Raw genomic sequence first — 16,416 nt, 5'->3', positions numbered from 1 at the left:
CAACAAGGAAGTCATTTAGTAATTTTGGAGAAATCTGTTTCAGAGACATGGTGGGTTAGAAACCAGATAGAAGTGAACTGAGTGAATGGGAAGGCACAGGGTACAGGGTGGGGCAAAAGCAGGCTTACAGTGTATATAGAAAAATCTGTCTATACTAGTGGCCGGGTGGGTGGATTCGTGCTCATTGAAAGGAAGTCGGGAACTTGTGCCTATGTGCCCGGGAAGCTTCCCCATCCCCGGGAGCCGCCAGGAAGTCGTGTGGGGAGTCTGTCCTCCTTGGAGCTTCCTGAAAAAAATATTTCCAGCTGTCTCTTCTGCAGCTAGCCGGTAGGTCCCCAGTAGACACCTTGGGCTGTGCTGGCCGCCTTCTACTGCTTGGAGACACTCCGAGGTGAACAATACAAAGTTGGGGATCTTGGAAGGCGGGGGTGCTCTCTTGCCCACGCCCCCACTCTTCAGATCCATCTCTGACTTTTACCCCAATAGTCAGTTGCCACCTTGTGGCCACTTTTATATTGCTGCCTTCCTCTGTAGCTCATTGCAATTGGTAAAGGATGAAATTTGATCTCGTTGCCTGAGGCAGAGTTCCAGGAGCCCAGCAGTGATATCAGGCTTATCCTAGTTACTATGAGTGTTCATGCTGCATCTGTTCCCCAGAGAGTGTACCTGTAGGCTTATGGGGATGTGCCTCGTGCCAAGTTCTGGCTAAGCTGTGGGCATCCTCGGCGCCAGGTACCAGCACCACGGGCGGGGGGGGGGGGGGGGGGGGGACATGTGAGCCTGGGTGCCGGCCAGGCCTGGGAACAGCACATGGGCTCAGCCACTGACACACATGGGAGACCTGCTCATAGGATTGGGATTTTCTCACTTTTTCTGGGACTCTCCGGAAGTGGGGACCGGTCCAGCTTGGAAGTGGCAGCTGGGGGTGGTAGGAAGGAAGGAGGGAGAAGCCAATCACGTCCTGGGTAAGGCGAGTTCTTAGTATTTCAGTTCCGCATCCAAAGGAACACGGCAATAGCTAAGGGGTGGAAGGTGGCCCTGATGCCCAAGGGAGAGTTCCAGGGGCTGGCGTTGGTATAAAGGTTGTCCCGGTCACAAGTGAATGTTCCACGCTGCTTTTGTTTGCAGTAGATTGTACCTGCAGGGTATAGGGGGGTGATTTTTCTACGCAACTCCCAGCCCAAGTGTGGGGCTGCCTGAACCAAAGGTCAGACCAGCACCTGCTGGTGCCCCTCCATCCACTGGAGCTGACCCGCGCTCTGCAGGGTCCAGGAGCAGGTATTCAGTGCCAGGACGCGGACCTTTCCAGATGGGGCCAGGGCCGGGTGGTAGGTGGAAGTTGGGAAGGGCTCAACTGTGGACACATGTGGGTGTTGGTCACTGGGCTGGACTGCACCGGCGCTCGCTCTCCCGCTGGGGCCAGCCCAGGCAGTATGTGTGTGAAGCGCCTGTGGGTTTTCCCCGAGCCCGCATATGGAGACTCAGAGGGCAATAGGTAAGGGGTGCAGTGCAACCGCAGGGTCCAAAGGGAGAGTTCCAGGAGCCTCGGTGGCTGATCCCTGGTCATTCCGGCTACACCCCACCACCTGGTATAGGGATTGCAGTCTGTGACGAAGATTGCGCCTGCCGGAGGTGGGAGAAGCTCCAGTGCTGCAGCTACGTTCGTCATCAGTTAGCCCAGCTTCTGGCTGAGTGGCGTTCCCACTGTGGGAGCACAGTGACCCAGCAGGAGGCAGCTCCTGCATTGAGCATCTGCCCCCTGGTGGTCAGTGCGTGTCATAGCGACTGGTTGTTCTGCCATAATGGTCGCTGAGCTTTTATATCTAGAATAATAAAAGCATAATATGCAAATTGACCAAATGGCCAAACAGCAGAACAACCTTCCAGACAACCACACCATGACAGCCACTGGCACCAGGCCAGCCAAGGTGGTGCGATGCAATTGGTCGGGGGCCCAGCCATCGCCCCGTGATCACCCTGCAAGGGAGGCCCAAGGCCACTGACCATAAGGCTGTGGCAGGTGGGTGGGCCTCCCTCTGTGGGCGCAATCAATCGCATGATTGCCCTGCAGAGGGAGGCCCAGGCCACTGGCTGGCGGGGCAATCAATCAATCAGGTACTCCACAATTGCCCCAAAGAGGGAGGCCCAGGCCACCAATCTGAGGATGTGCCCTTGACCAGAATCTAACCCGGGGACCCTTCAGTCTGCAGGCCAACACTATCCACTGAACCAAACTGGCTAGCGCAATAAATATATTTTTAAAATCTTGTGAATTTCAATAACCACTCATAACTAAGTAAAGACACTGGGAGTTACCTAAAACATAAGGGTACAAAGAGATTGGAAGTGAAAGAATGGAAAAAGATATATTATGCAAACATAAGCCAAATGAAAATGATATCACACGAAGGTGCAAAGCAGTACTATAAATAGCACTTTATATCAAAAAGTTCAATTTGCCATGGAGTTGAATTTGTATGCATATAATAACATAAACTCAAATTACATAGAACAGAAGTACAAGAAAAAATAAGACAAATTCATCATTTTAACAGGAGGTTTAACACTTTTATTCCATGACAGAGCATATGTCTCAGAACCAATAGATCCCACCCCCCACCAAAAAAATCAGTAAAGATATTTAAAAAAATAAGTAATATGAGCAGCAAATTGGATTCAGCAAGCATATATACTCCACTATACTCAACTACTGCAAACTAGAAATTATTTTCAAGCACACTTGGAACATTTTTTAAATTGGACAAATTGAGCTATAAAGCAAGTTTCAACAAATTTCAAAAGACTGAAATTATACAGTGTATTTCTTGTCCTCATTGCAGTTAATCTAGAAATCAGTAACAAAAGGTAACTCAAAAGTCTTTATATTAAGAATTTATGAAATACACTTCTAAATAACCCTCCCCAAAGATATCACAATGGATTTTAAAAATAATTAGAACTAAAAAAAAAAACTTGAAAAAAATAATAATTAGAACTAAAATGATACTAAAAATATTACGTGCTGCCCTAGCCGGTTTGGCTCAGTGGATAGAGCATCGGCCTGGGGACTGAAGGGTCCCAGGTTCGATTCTGGTCAAGGGCATGTACCTTTGTTGCAGGCACATCCCTAGTAGGGGGTGTGCACGAGGCAGCTGATCGATGTTTCTCTCTCATCGATGTTTCTAACTCTCTATCCCTCTCCCTTCCTCTCTGTAAAAAATCAATAAAATATATTTTAAAAAAATATATTACGTGCTGAAACATGGGGAAATGTATAGTTGTTTGTTGTTTTTTCAAATGAATAGGACAGTTGATTAAAAATGGTGACAGAGTAAATGGATGCTGCAGGGACATGCTCCCAGAAACAAACTGGTATTACAACTGAAATACAGAAAAAACGTCCTGAATAATCAACGGAAAACTCAGGAGAGAACCCTGACACCCGAGGACCGAAAGTGGAGACCTCATAGAGACTGGTAGAAGGGGCAGAGGTGCAAAAGGCTGGCCGGGCTCCCACAGACAGTATCTAAAGTCCTGGAGAGAGAGCTCAGCTAAGGGGGTTTCCACTGAGAACTCCAGAATCTAATCCCCAAGATGGGCCCCCCAGCAGAGAACACCAAAAACAAGAGGGTACCCATATAACATCTGGCTATGAAAACCAGCAGGGTGCTGTCTGCCAGAGAGTAACAGCTGAAAATGCAGGCACTCTTAAAGGGCCAACGCACGAAATTCCCTGTGGAACCACCCACCTTGTGCTCTGGCAGAGGGAGGGTGAAGTGGGCTGGAGCTATGAGAGCAGGAGCCAGTACTGGGGACTCAAGGGATAAAGCTCAGAAGGCAGACACGCAAAGCTTCCTGGGCTAAGTCATGCCCTCATGCAGTGCAGGACATCTTTCCCACATAGACATTTGCCTTGGAGGGGAAGACAATTGACACCCTATTGGAAAACACCTTACCCTGAGGCCACTTCAGAGATTAAAAATAACAGCCTCCAGGCAGAAGCAACTGCCCACTACTATTGAAAAAAACTCTTCACACCTGAGGACAATTGCGGAGGGGTGGGGGGAGCCATTCAAGTCGGAATTTTATCAGTCTGTATTAGTCAGAAACAGCCTTTGACACTATCCTGCCCTAGAGATTGAGAGGTGTAGAGGATCTACCTAATACACAGTCACAAACCCAAACAGAAAGCCAAAATGAGACAAAGAAACAACCCTCAAATGAAAGAACTAGAGAATTCTCCAGGTGCCTGAACGCAGCGGTCAGCAAACTCATTAGTCAACAGAGCCAAATACCAAAGTACAACGATTGAAATTTCTTTTGAGAGCCGAAAACCAACTTCTGCACATGGACCATGAAGTTTCAATCACACTGTACGTGCGCACCCACACGTGGTATTTTGTGGAAGAGCCACACAAGGGGCCAAAGAGCCGCATGTGGCTCCTGAGCCACAGTTTGCCGACCACTGCCCTAACCACTTTGGCTCAGTGGATAGAGCATCCGTCTATGGACTAAAGGGTCCCAGGTTCAATTCCGGTCAAGAGCATCTACCTTGGTTGCAGACATATCCCCAGTGGGGGAAGTGCAGGAGGCAGCTGATGGATGTTTTTCTCTCATCAATGTTTCTAACTCTCTATCCCTCTCCCTTCCTCTCTGTAAAAAATCAATAAAGTATATTTTTAAAAATTTCCCATTCTTGGGGGGCTTTTATTTAAAAAAAAAAAAAAAGGAATTCTCCAGAATAAGAGGTAAATGAAGCAGAGATTAGAAATTTATCTGAAACAGAGTTCAGAGTAATAGTAAAGATGCTCAACAGCATGGAGAAAGATACAGTAATTATGAAAAAGAACAGTCTGAGATAAAGAATGACATAACACATTGGAAGGAATACAGAGCAGATTAGGGGAAGATGAGAATCAAATCAGTGAATTAGAAGACAGGGTTGAAAATCTCAATCAGAAAACTAATTAAAAAACAGGAGGACAGTCCTGGCTGGTTTGGCATAGTGGATAGGGTGTCAGCCTGCAGACTGAAGGGTCCCATGTTCAATTCCAATCAAGGGCATGTACCTTGGTTGTGGGCACATCCCCAGTGGGAGTTGTGCAGGAGGCAGCTGATTGATGTTTCTCATCAATGTTTCTAACTCTCCTTCTCCCTTCCTCTCTGTAAAAAAAAAAAAAAATCAATAAAATATAAAAAACAAAACAGGAGGACAGCTTAAGGGAGCTGTGGGACACCTTGAAACGTAACAATATTAGAATAGCAAGTGTGCCAGAAGAGGCTGAAAGGGAGACAGGCATAGAGAAGATATTTGAAGAAATAATGGCAGAAAACTTCCCTAATCTGGTAAAGAAAAAAGTCACATGTTAAAGAGGCAAGAACCCAAATAAGTCCACGCTCAGACACATCATAATTAAAAGGCAAAAAGTTGAAGAGAGAATCCTAAAGGCAGCAAGAGAGAAAAAACCCTGTTACCTGTTGAGGCTGACCAGCAGACCCTGAGTGATGGATAAATGATTACTCTGACATGTTTCTGTGAAAGAGTGGGTAAAGGGACTGCATGGTTAAAAGAACCAGACAGCCCTGTTTGCCTGACTCCTTAGGCTTTTATTGTAACAACAGCTTGAACTAAAATTAACTGTTAGGTACTATCAGCAGGGTAAGTATCCTTGAGAAAACACATGCATCTGTAGTGTCCTTTAAGCAAGATAAAGTCTAAACATAAAAGATTTCCAGTAAATCACCTGGGGGCTCAGACTTGTTTGCAAAAGTCAAGGCAAGGTCCTTCAGCAAGGTCCCCCTTGAGGCCTCCAAACTTTCAGAGAATCCTCCTTACAGACTTTCCAAGCAAGTCCTATGCTTCCCCACAGTTACCAACAAAGGAGCTCCCAAAAAAAAAAAAAAAAAAAAAGGAGCTCCCATAAGGCTGACACCTGATTTCTCATCAGAAATTCTACAGGCCAGAAGGGAATGGCCTGAAGTTCTCCAGGTAATGGAAAGCAAGGATCTGAGACCAAGATTACTATATCCAGCAAGGCTATCATTCAAAATAGATGGTCAAATAAAGATCTTCCCAGACAAAAAAAAAAAAAAAAGTCTAAAGGGGTATATCACCACCAAGTAAGCATTACAAGAAATGCTAAAGGGATTCCTGTATTGAGAAGAAGAAATAGAGAGAAACCTAGGTATACAGAATTAAAATGGCAATAAATGACTGCCAATCAATAATAACCATAAATGTAAATGGACTAAATGCTCCAATCAAAAGGTGTAGGGTAGCTGAATGGATACAGAAACATGATCCAACTATATGCTATCTACAAGAGACCTACCTCAGAACAAAACACAAAATGAGTCTGAAGAGGTGGAAACGATTTTTCATGCAAATGGAAAAGAAAAAAGCTGGAGTAGCAATACTCATATCTGATAAAATAGACTTTAAAATGAAGGCCATCACAAGAGACAACAAATATCACTACATAGGCCGAAACCGGTTTGGCTCAGTGGATGGAGCGTCGGCCTGCGGACTCGGGGGTCCCGGGTTCGATTCCGGTCAGGGGCATGTGCCTTGGTTGCGGGCACATCTCCAGTGGGGGGTGTGCAGGAGGCAGCTGATCGATGTTTCTCTCCCATCGATGTTTCTGGCTCTCTATCCCTCTCTCTTCCTCTCTGTAAAAAATCAATAAAATGTATTTAAAAAAAAAAAAAAATATCACTACATAAAAAAAAAAAAAGGTCACTACATAATACCAAGGGAAACATATAGGCACCCAATATAGGAGCACCTAAATACACCGAGTGGCCAGATTATTATGATCTCTGAATGCATAATAATCTGGCCACTCTATCCGCCTATCTAATAAAAGAGTAATATGCAAATTGACCGCACATCCGCTACAACCACAAGCCACGCCCACCAGCCAAATCAGGAGCGAGTATGCAAATTAACCCAACCAAGATGGCTGTGGCCTTGGAGCCAGCAGGAGGCTTGGGTTTCCCCAGCAATAGAGGAAGCCAAGCTTCCCACACACCCTGGCCGGCCATGGACTACACTCAAGGCTCCAAAGTTTCAATTATAGAAGATAAATAAATCCCAACAAAAATGGCAGCAGCCACAGAGCTGGAGAGAGTAGGAGCCTTGGGTTTCCCTGGGAATGGAGGAAGCTAAGCTTTCCACTGGCCCTGGCCTGCCTTGGCCTCCACTCAAGGCTACAAAATTTCAATTATAGAAGATAAGTAAATCCCAACAAAAATGGTTGTGGCCACTGAGTAAGCAGGAGGCGTGGGTTTCCCCAGCAATGGAGGAAGCCAAGCTTTCTGCCTGTCCTGGCCTGCCCAAGCCTCCATTCAAGGCTACAAAGTTTCAATTATAGAAGATAAATAAATCCCAGATACCAGGGCCTCCACTTGAGTACCCAAGGGGCATGGCCGGCCTGCAAACCACCACAGGCCCCTCGCCCAGGCCACCCCACTCCTCAAGGGAACCCCCACCCTGATCCGGGACACCCTTCAGAGCAAACCAACCGGCCTGCACCCATGCACCAGGCCTCTATCTTATCTAATAAGAGAGTAATATGCAAATTGACCATCAATTCAACAAAGATGGCTGCCCCCAAGTGGACACAAAGTGGCCGTCACAAGATGGCCAGCAGGGGAGGGTAGTTGGGAGGGACCAGGTCTGCAAGGGAGGGCAGTTGTGGGCGATTAGGCCAGCAGGGGAGGGCAGTTGGGAGGGACCAGGCCTTCAAGGGAGGGCGGTTGGGGGCGATCAAGCCTGCAGGGGAGGGCATTTGGGGATGATCAAGCCTGCAGGGGAGGGCAGTTAGGGGTGACCAGGCTGGCAGAGGGAAGTTGGGGGCGACCAGGCCTGCAGGAAAGGGCAGTTGGGGGGGACCAGGGCTTTCAGCGGAGATCAGCTGGGCGGGACCAGGCCTGCAGTGGAGGGCAGTTAGGGGCAATTGGGTTGGCAGGGGAGTGTTTAGGAGGTAATCAGGCTGGCAGGCAGAAGTGGTTAGAGGCAATCAGGAAGGCAGGCAGGTGAGCAGTTGGGAGCCAGCAGTCCTGGATTGTGAGAGGGATGTTTGACTGCCCGTTTAGGCCCTATCCCTCGAGGGGTCCCAGATTGGAGAGGGTGCAGGTTGGGCTGAGGGACACACACACACACACACACACACACACACACCTGTGCACGAATTTCATGTACCAGGCCTCGTGTGTGTGTGTGTGTATTAGAGGCCTGGTGCATGAATTTGTGTATGCGTGGGGGTCTGGCCAGCCTGAATAGGGGGAGGGGACATGGGCGGTTGGCCAGCTGCCTGCTGGTCAAACTCCTGGTTGAGGGAACAATTTGCATATTAGCCTTTTATTATATAGGATATACACTGAGTGGCCAGATTATTATGCATTCAGAAATCATCATAATCTGGCCACTCAGTGTATATAAAAAAACTTCTAGAGGACTTAAAGGGAGAGATCAAGAAAGGAATCAAAAAGTTCCTAGAAACAAATAAAAATGAACACACAGCCAAAACCGGTTTGGCTCAGTTGATAGAGCGTCGGCCTGCGGACTGAAGGGTCCTGGGTTCGATTCCGGTCAGGGGCATGTACCTTGGTTGTGGGCACATCCCCAGTGGGGGGTGTGCAGGAGGCAACTGATCGATGTTTCTCTCTCATCGATGTTTCTAACTATCCCTCTCTCTTCCTCTCTGTAAAAAATCAATAAAATATATTAACAACAACAAAAGAGAGAAGAAAATGAACACACAAAAACCCCAAATCTTTGGGACACAGCAAAAGCAGTCCTGAGAGGGAAGTTCATAGCACTACTGGCATACCTCAAAAAACAAGGGAAGTCAGCAATAAACTAACCCTACAACATAAAGAATTAGAAAGAGAACAATAAGAAAAGTCCAGAGTAAGTAGAAGGAAGGTAATAATAAAGATTAAAGCTAAAATAAATAACAGAGAGACTAAAAAAAAAATGTCAATGAAACCAAGAGCAGGTCTTTTGAAAGGATAAAATTGATAAACCATTAGCCAGACTCATCAAGAAACAAAGAGAGAAGAAACAAATAAAATGAGAAATGAAAGTGGAGGAGTAACCACTGACACCACTGAAATACAAAGGATTGTAAGAAAATACCGTGAACGCCAACAAACTGGACAATGTGGATGAAATAGATAAAATTCCTAGAAAAATACAATCTCCCAAAACTGAATCAGGAAGAATCAGAAAACCTGAATATGCCAATAACAACTGATGAAATAGAAGCAGTAATCAAAAAACTCTCACCAAACAAAAACCCAGGTCTGGAAGGCTTCACAGGGGAATTTTACCAAACATTCAAAGAACTAACACCTATATTCCTCAAACTATTTCAGAAAATCCAAGAAGAAGGAACACTTCCAAACTCTTTTTATGAGGCCAGCACTATCCTAATTCTAAAGCCAGATAAAGACACTACCAAAAAATAATAATAATAATAATTACAGGCCCTTATCCCTGATGAACATACCTAGATGCTAATATCCTCAACAAAATGTTAGCAAATTGCATCCAGCAATATATTAAAAAGATCTTACACCATGATCAAGTGTGATTTATTCCAGGGATGCAAGGCTGGTACAATATTTTCAAATCCATAAACATGATATATCACATAAACAAACTGAAAGGCAAAAATCACATGGTCATATCAATAGACATAGAAAAAGCATTTGACAAAATCCAACACCCATTTTTGATAAATACAATCAGCAAAGTGAGCATAGAGGGGGCATATCTCAACATGATAAAGGCCATATATCATACTAAATGGGAAAAACTAAAACCATTTCCCCTGAGAATAGGAAAATGACAGGGATGCCCACTTTCGCCACTACTGTTTGGCATAGTACTGGAAGTGCTAGCCATAGAGATCAGACAAAAAGAAGAAATAAAAGGCATCCAAATTGGAAAAGAAAAAATAAAACTCAGTATTTTTAGATGACATGATATTGTACATAGAAAACCCCAAAGACTCCATCAGAAAACCACTAGACTGAATAAATGAATTCGGCAATGTAGCAGGATACAAATCTATGGTTCTTTTATACACCAATAATGAACTCACAGAAAGAGAAACTAAAAAAACAGTCCCATTTACCATTGCAACAAAAAAATACCTAGGAATAAACGTAAGGAGATAAAAGACTTGTATTCGGAAAACTATAAGACGTTGAAAAAAGAGATAGAGGAAGACATAAACAAATGTAAGAATGTACTGTGTTCATGGATTGGTAGAATCAACATCATTAAAATGTCCATACTTCCCAAAGCAATCTATAGATTCAATGTAATCCCCATTAAGATGCCAATGGCATATTTCACAGACATAGAACAAACTCTCCAAAAATTCATCTGGAATAAATAAAGATCCTGATAGCTGCAGCAGTCCTGACAAAGAAGAACAATGATGGAGAGATCTCAATACCAGATATCAAGCTGTATTACAAATCCACTGTTCTCAAAACTGCCTGGCACAAGAATAGACATATAGATCAATGGAACAGAATAGAGAACCCAGAAATTGACCCAAGCCATTGTGCTCAATTAATAGGAGACAAAGGAAGCAAGAGTATACAATGGTGTCAAGACAGGCTCTTCAATAAATGGTGTTGGGAACATTGGACGAATACATGCAAAAATATGAAACTAGACCACCAACTTACGCCATACACAAAAATAAACTCAAAATGGATAAAGGACTTAAACATAAGATTGGAAACCATAAAAATCTTAGAAAAATCCATAGGCAGCAAAATATCAGACATATGTTGTAGAAATATCTCCACTGGTACAGCTCCTAAAGAGAAAACAAACAAATGGGATTACATCAAAATAAAAAGCTTCTTCACAGCAAAAGAAACCATCAACGTCCTGGCAGGTTTGGCTCAGTGGATGGAGCATCACCCTGTGGACTGAGGGGTCCCAAGTTCGATTCTGGCCAGGGACACGTGCTCAGGTTGCGGGCTTGGTCCCCAGTGGGGGTGTGCAGGAGGCAGTCAATTAATGATTCTCTCTCATCATTGATGTTTCTGTCTCTCCCTCACCTTTCCTCTCTGAAATCAATAATATATTTATATATAATTTTTTAAAAACCCACAACAAGAAGAAGAAAGCCCACTGCATGGGATAAGATATATCTCCAACATTTACAGGGAACTCATACAACTTAACAAAAGGAAGATAAACTGTGCCACGCCAGCACAGCCAAGGGTTCGGCGAGCCTGAGGGAGGGCCGGTGAAGGATGAAGAAGACAGACAAAGAGAATAAGCTGGGTCTAGTTGGATCTTCTGTGCCTGGCTGAGGCCACAGAACAGATCCAGACTGCAAAGCTGATGCTTTATTTATAGTCAGGGCAAACAAGGTAATTGACAATGTTGTTGTAAGTTTCACTTGTTTTGGCAGCACTTGCTGCCCCTCCCACAGCCCACTAGCTCCCAGTAAAGATCTAGGGAGTAGTCACAAGATCAGGCTTAATTATGCTTAGAGGGCTGTGCCCTCCAAGCTGGGACTTGTTTGCGACTTTGCCAGCAGGTCAGTCCAAGGCTTAACCTTATAACCACTTCCTACAATAAGCAATCCAATAAAAAAATGGGCAAAGGACCTAAATAGACACTTTTCAAAAGAGGACATACAGAAGGCCAAGAGACAAATGAAAATATGCTCAAAGTCACTAGTCATCTAAGAGACTCGAATCAAAATGACAATGTGGTACCATCTCACACCTATCAGAATGGTTATCATCAACAAATAAAGACGTGCTGGTGAGGATGCGGAGAAAAAGGGATATAGCATTGCTGGTAGGAATATAGCACTGCTGGTAGGAATGCAGACTGCAACCACTCTGGAGAACAGTATGGACTTTCCCCAAAAAATTAAAAACGGAACTCCCATTTGACCCAGTAATCCCACGTCTAGGAATATATCCTAAGGAATCAGAAACACCAATCAGAAAGGATATATGCACCCCTATGTTCATAGCAGCACAATTTACAATATTGAAGATTTGGATAACATCAGCAGATCAATGGATTAAAAAATTGTGGTACATCTACACAATGGAATACTACGCTGCTATAAAAAAGAAGGAAATCTTACCATTTGAAATAGCATGGATGGACCTGGAGAGTATTATGCTAAGCGAAGTAAGCCAGTTGGAGAAAGATAAATATCATTTGATCTCACTCACTTGTGGAATATAATGAATACCTAACATAAACTCAGACCCAGAGGAAAAGAATATTTTAGAATATAATAGGTAATCCTGTTATTTGCAAATTTTTAATATTTCCTACAAATTTTGTGATATATTCTAGTACAGTTTCAGTAATACTCTATTTTAAATCATTTTTCTTGAAATATTAATGTTTTTAAAAATATATTTTATTGATTTTTTACAGAGAGGAAGAGAGGGATAGAGAGTTAGAAACATCGATCAGCTGCCTCTTGCACACCCCATACTGGGGATGTGCCCGCAACCAAGGTACATGCCCTTGACCGGAATCGAACCTGGGACCCTTGAGTCCACAGGCCGACGCTCTATCCACTGAGCCAAACCAGTTTCAGCAAAATATTAATGTTTATTGCATGTAAGTGGCTAATTATTTTGTATCTGCAATCTGGTAATAGGTTTATTTTCTTTCTTTTTTAAATTTTTTTAATTCTTTTTTTAAAAAAATATATTTCATTGATTTTTTACAGAGAGGAAGGGAGAGGGATAGAGAGTTAGATCAGCTGCCTCTTGCACACCCCCATTGGGGATGTGCCCGCAACCAAGGTACATGCCCTTGACTGGAATTGAACCTGGGACCCTTGAGTCCGGAGGCTGACACTCTATCCACTGAGCCAAACCGGTTAGGTGTTTATTTTCTATATTTTAAGAAATCTAATAAAATGAATATATATATATATATATATTAAAAATTATAAGGAATGTTTAGTCCAGCATGCATGGCCCAGTGGTTGAGCGTTGACCTATGAACCAGGAGGTCATGGTTTTATTCCTGGTCAGGGCACATGCCAAGTTTGTTTGCAGGCTTGATTCTCAGTATAGGCATGAAGGAGGCAGCCAATCAATGATTCATAACTGATGTTTCTCTCTTTCTTCCTCTCCCTTCCTCTCTAAAATCAATAAACACACACACACATATAAAATTTTACAATTTTAAAGAAGAGATTTTATTTAGAAAGTTACAGAGGTGGACGAAGTGAGCCTGGCTCAGGAAACAAGTTACAAAAACAGAGGAAGGGCCCTTGGAACTTAGGAACTTATACTTAATGAAGAAAGACAGTGTTTTCCCCCTAAAATCAGAACAAGACAAGGATGTTTGTTCTCAATCTTTATTCAACACTAAAGGCCCGGTGCACAAAATTCGTGCATGAAAGGGTGTGTCTCTCAGCCCAGCCTGCACCCTCTCCAATCTGGGACATCCCTCTCACAATCCAGGACTACTGGCTCCCAACTGCTCGCCTGCCTGCCTTCCTGATTGCCCCTAACCACTTCTGCCTGCCAGTCTGATTATCCCCTAACCACTCCCCTGCCAGCATGTTTGTCCCTAACTGCCCTCCCTGCAGGCCTGGTCACCCCTAACCGTCTTCCCCTGCAAGCTTGGTCACCCCTAACTGCCCTCCCCTGCAGACCTGGTCCCCCCCAACTGCTCTCCCCTGCAGGCCTGGGTCCCCCGCAACTGCCTTTCCCTGCAGGCCCGATCGCCCCCAACTTCCCTCCTCTGCCGGCCTGGTCACCCCTAACTGCCCTCCCCTGCAGGCTTGATCACCCCTAACTGCCCTCCCTTGCAGGCCTGGTCCCTTCCAACTGCCCTCCCCTGCTGGCCTGATCGCCCACAACTGCTCTCCCTTGCAGACCTGGTCCCTCCCAACTACCCTCCCCTGCTGGTCATCTTGTGGCGGCTACCTTGTGTCCACATGGGGGCAGCCATCTTGTGTGTTGGAGTGACGGTCAATTTGCATATTATCCTTTTAGTAGATAGGATAGAGGCCTGGTGCATGGGTGGGGGCTGGCTGGTTTGCCCTGAACGGCGTCCCGGATCAGGGTGTGGTAGCCTGGGCAAGGGGCCTGTGGTGGTTTGCAGGCCGGCCACGCCCCCCGGCGACCCAAGCGGAGACCCTGTCTGGGATTTATTTATCTAATCTAATAATAGATAAATATGCAAATTGACCACACCTTCGCTACACTTAAGCCACGGCCACCAGCCAATCAGGACGAGTATGCAAATTACCCCAACAAAGATGGTGGCTAATTTGCATATCAAGACAGCATCGAAAGAAGCCAAGAGCTGCAGAAGGGAGTAAAGCTTCGAAGAAGCAAGCAACCCGGGGGGGGGGGGGTAGGAGAAGGGAGGAGCGAAGTCAGGGCTGGGGGCGAAGGGAAACGCAGGCGGGCTGGCGGAGAAGGTGGGGCGGGTGACAAGGGCGGGGCGGAGGCGGGGCCAGGGGCGAACAGAAAAGCAGGTGGGCTGGAGGAGAAGGCGGGGCAGGTGACAAGGGCGGGGCGGAGGCGGGGCCAGGGGTGAACAGAAAAGCAGGCGGGCTGGAGGAGAAGGCGGGGCGGGCGACAAGGGCGGAGAGGAGGCGGGGCCGGGGGTGAATGGAAAAGCAGGCGGGCTGGTGGAGAAGGCGGGGCGGGTGACAAAGGCGGAGCGGAGGCGGGGTAGAGTGCAGCAGGAAATCCTATTGCAGGATTTTTCCTGCAACGGGAACGCTAGTCTTCTATAATTGAAACTTTGTAGCCTTAAGCAGAGCCAAGCCTCCTGCTAGCTCCGTGGCTGCAGCCATTTTTGTTGGGATTTATTTATCTTCTATAATTGAAACTTTGTAGCCTTGAGCGGAGGCCTGGGCCCGCCAGGAAGGGCAGAAAGCTTGGCTTCCTCCATTGCCAGGGGCAACCCAAGCCTCCTGCTCTCTCTGTGGCTGCAGCCATCTTGGATGGGTTAATTTGCATACTCGCTCCTGATTGGCTAGTGGCATGTCTTGTGGGTGTAGTGGAGGTATGTCAATTTGCACATTACTATTTTATTAGATAGGATTGTACTGGAGTTTTCAGCCATTAGAAATTAATATATAACCTAAAGTATGGAGGCATGTAACAGATTGACATGATTTGATGTGGGGGTGGGGAGATGAGGAGAGATAAACCAAAGAACTTATAGACTTATATGCATAGCCCATGGACAGGGGCAATAGTGTGGTGAAAATATGGGGTGGGGGGAGGTGGTTAAGGCTGGGTGGAGGGTGCACTGGGCCTCTAGTAAAAATATATATATCTTAAAAAGAAATTAATAGCCCTAGTTGGTTTGGCTCAGTGGATAGAGCAGTCAGCCTGTGGACTGAAGGGTCCTGGGTTTGGTTACAGCCAAGGGCACATGCCTGGGATGTGGGCACAGTCCCCAGGAGGGAGCGTGTAGGAGGCAGCCAATCAGTGATTTTCTCTCATCATTGATGTTTCTCTCTTCCCTCTCCCTTCCTCTCTGAAATCAATAAAAGTATATATTTTTAAAAATTTACATATAATATGCTTATCACATTTGTCGATTGACTATAGAATTTGATGATGAATAGAATCTGATCCCAGCCCTTCGGATGTTGCTCAGTGGCTGAGCTTGGACCTATAAACCAGGTAACAGATCCCCAGTAGGGGATGTACAGGAGGCAGCCAATCAATGATCCTCATCATTTATGTTTCTCTCTCCCCCTCTCCCTTCTCTCTGAAACCAATAAAAATATATCTTAAAAAATAATCTGATCCCAAATTATTGCTAAAAGCTGGAACAATTAATGGAGTAAACAGTAAAAGCCAAAATTAATGAGGTTAGGTTTAAAAACCTATTGGAAGGTTCAAAATTCTGCAAAAGGATTACTAGGTACCTACTGTGTGCCACGCACTAGAGATAGAGACATGATTCTTTCTTAGATGGGACAATTCCAGACACCACCACCCCCTCCCCCCCCAAAATGTCTATGCTAGACTAAACACGTCTTCCTGTGACCTCTCAACTCCTTAGCACTTACTATAATCCCCTAGTCCAGCTGTGTTAATTCTTTGGGCAGAGACCACACACCATAATTTGAGTCTCCAAGGTTTGCAATAATTACCAGGAGTTCAGTACCCTCTTGGATGACCTCTTTGGCCCTGCACCCTCAGGCCGATCACTTGGAAGCTAAGGAAGCTGTTGGACGCTAAAACTCGCGAAGCGGGAGTGTTAGCAAGAAAGCGCGCGGGACTGAGCCCGGAAGGGCCTGAAATTCCCACGACTCTCCAAGCTCGGGGAGGTGCCCGGAAGCGTCTCTGAGATTGCTTCTGAGCATGAGCGGAAGTCAGGCTCTGAGCAGTCTGAAGGGTTGGGTGTTTTCT

The sequence above is a fragment of the Eptesicus fuscus genome, chromosome 22, assembly GCF_027574615.1.
Source record: "Eptesicus fuscus isolate TK198812 chromosome 22, DD_ASM_mEF_20220401, whole genome shotgun sequence".
Taxonomy (NCBI): Eukaryota; Metazoa; Chordata; class Mammalia; order Chiroptera; family Vespertilionidae; genus Eptesicus; species Eptesicus fuscus.
This window is presented reverse-complemented; position numbering follows the sequence as displayed.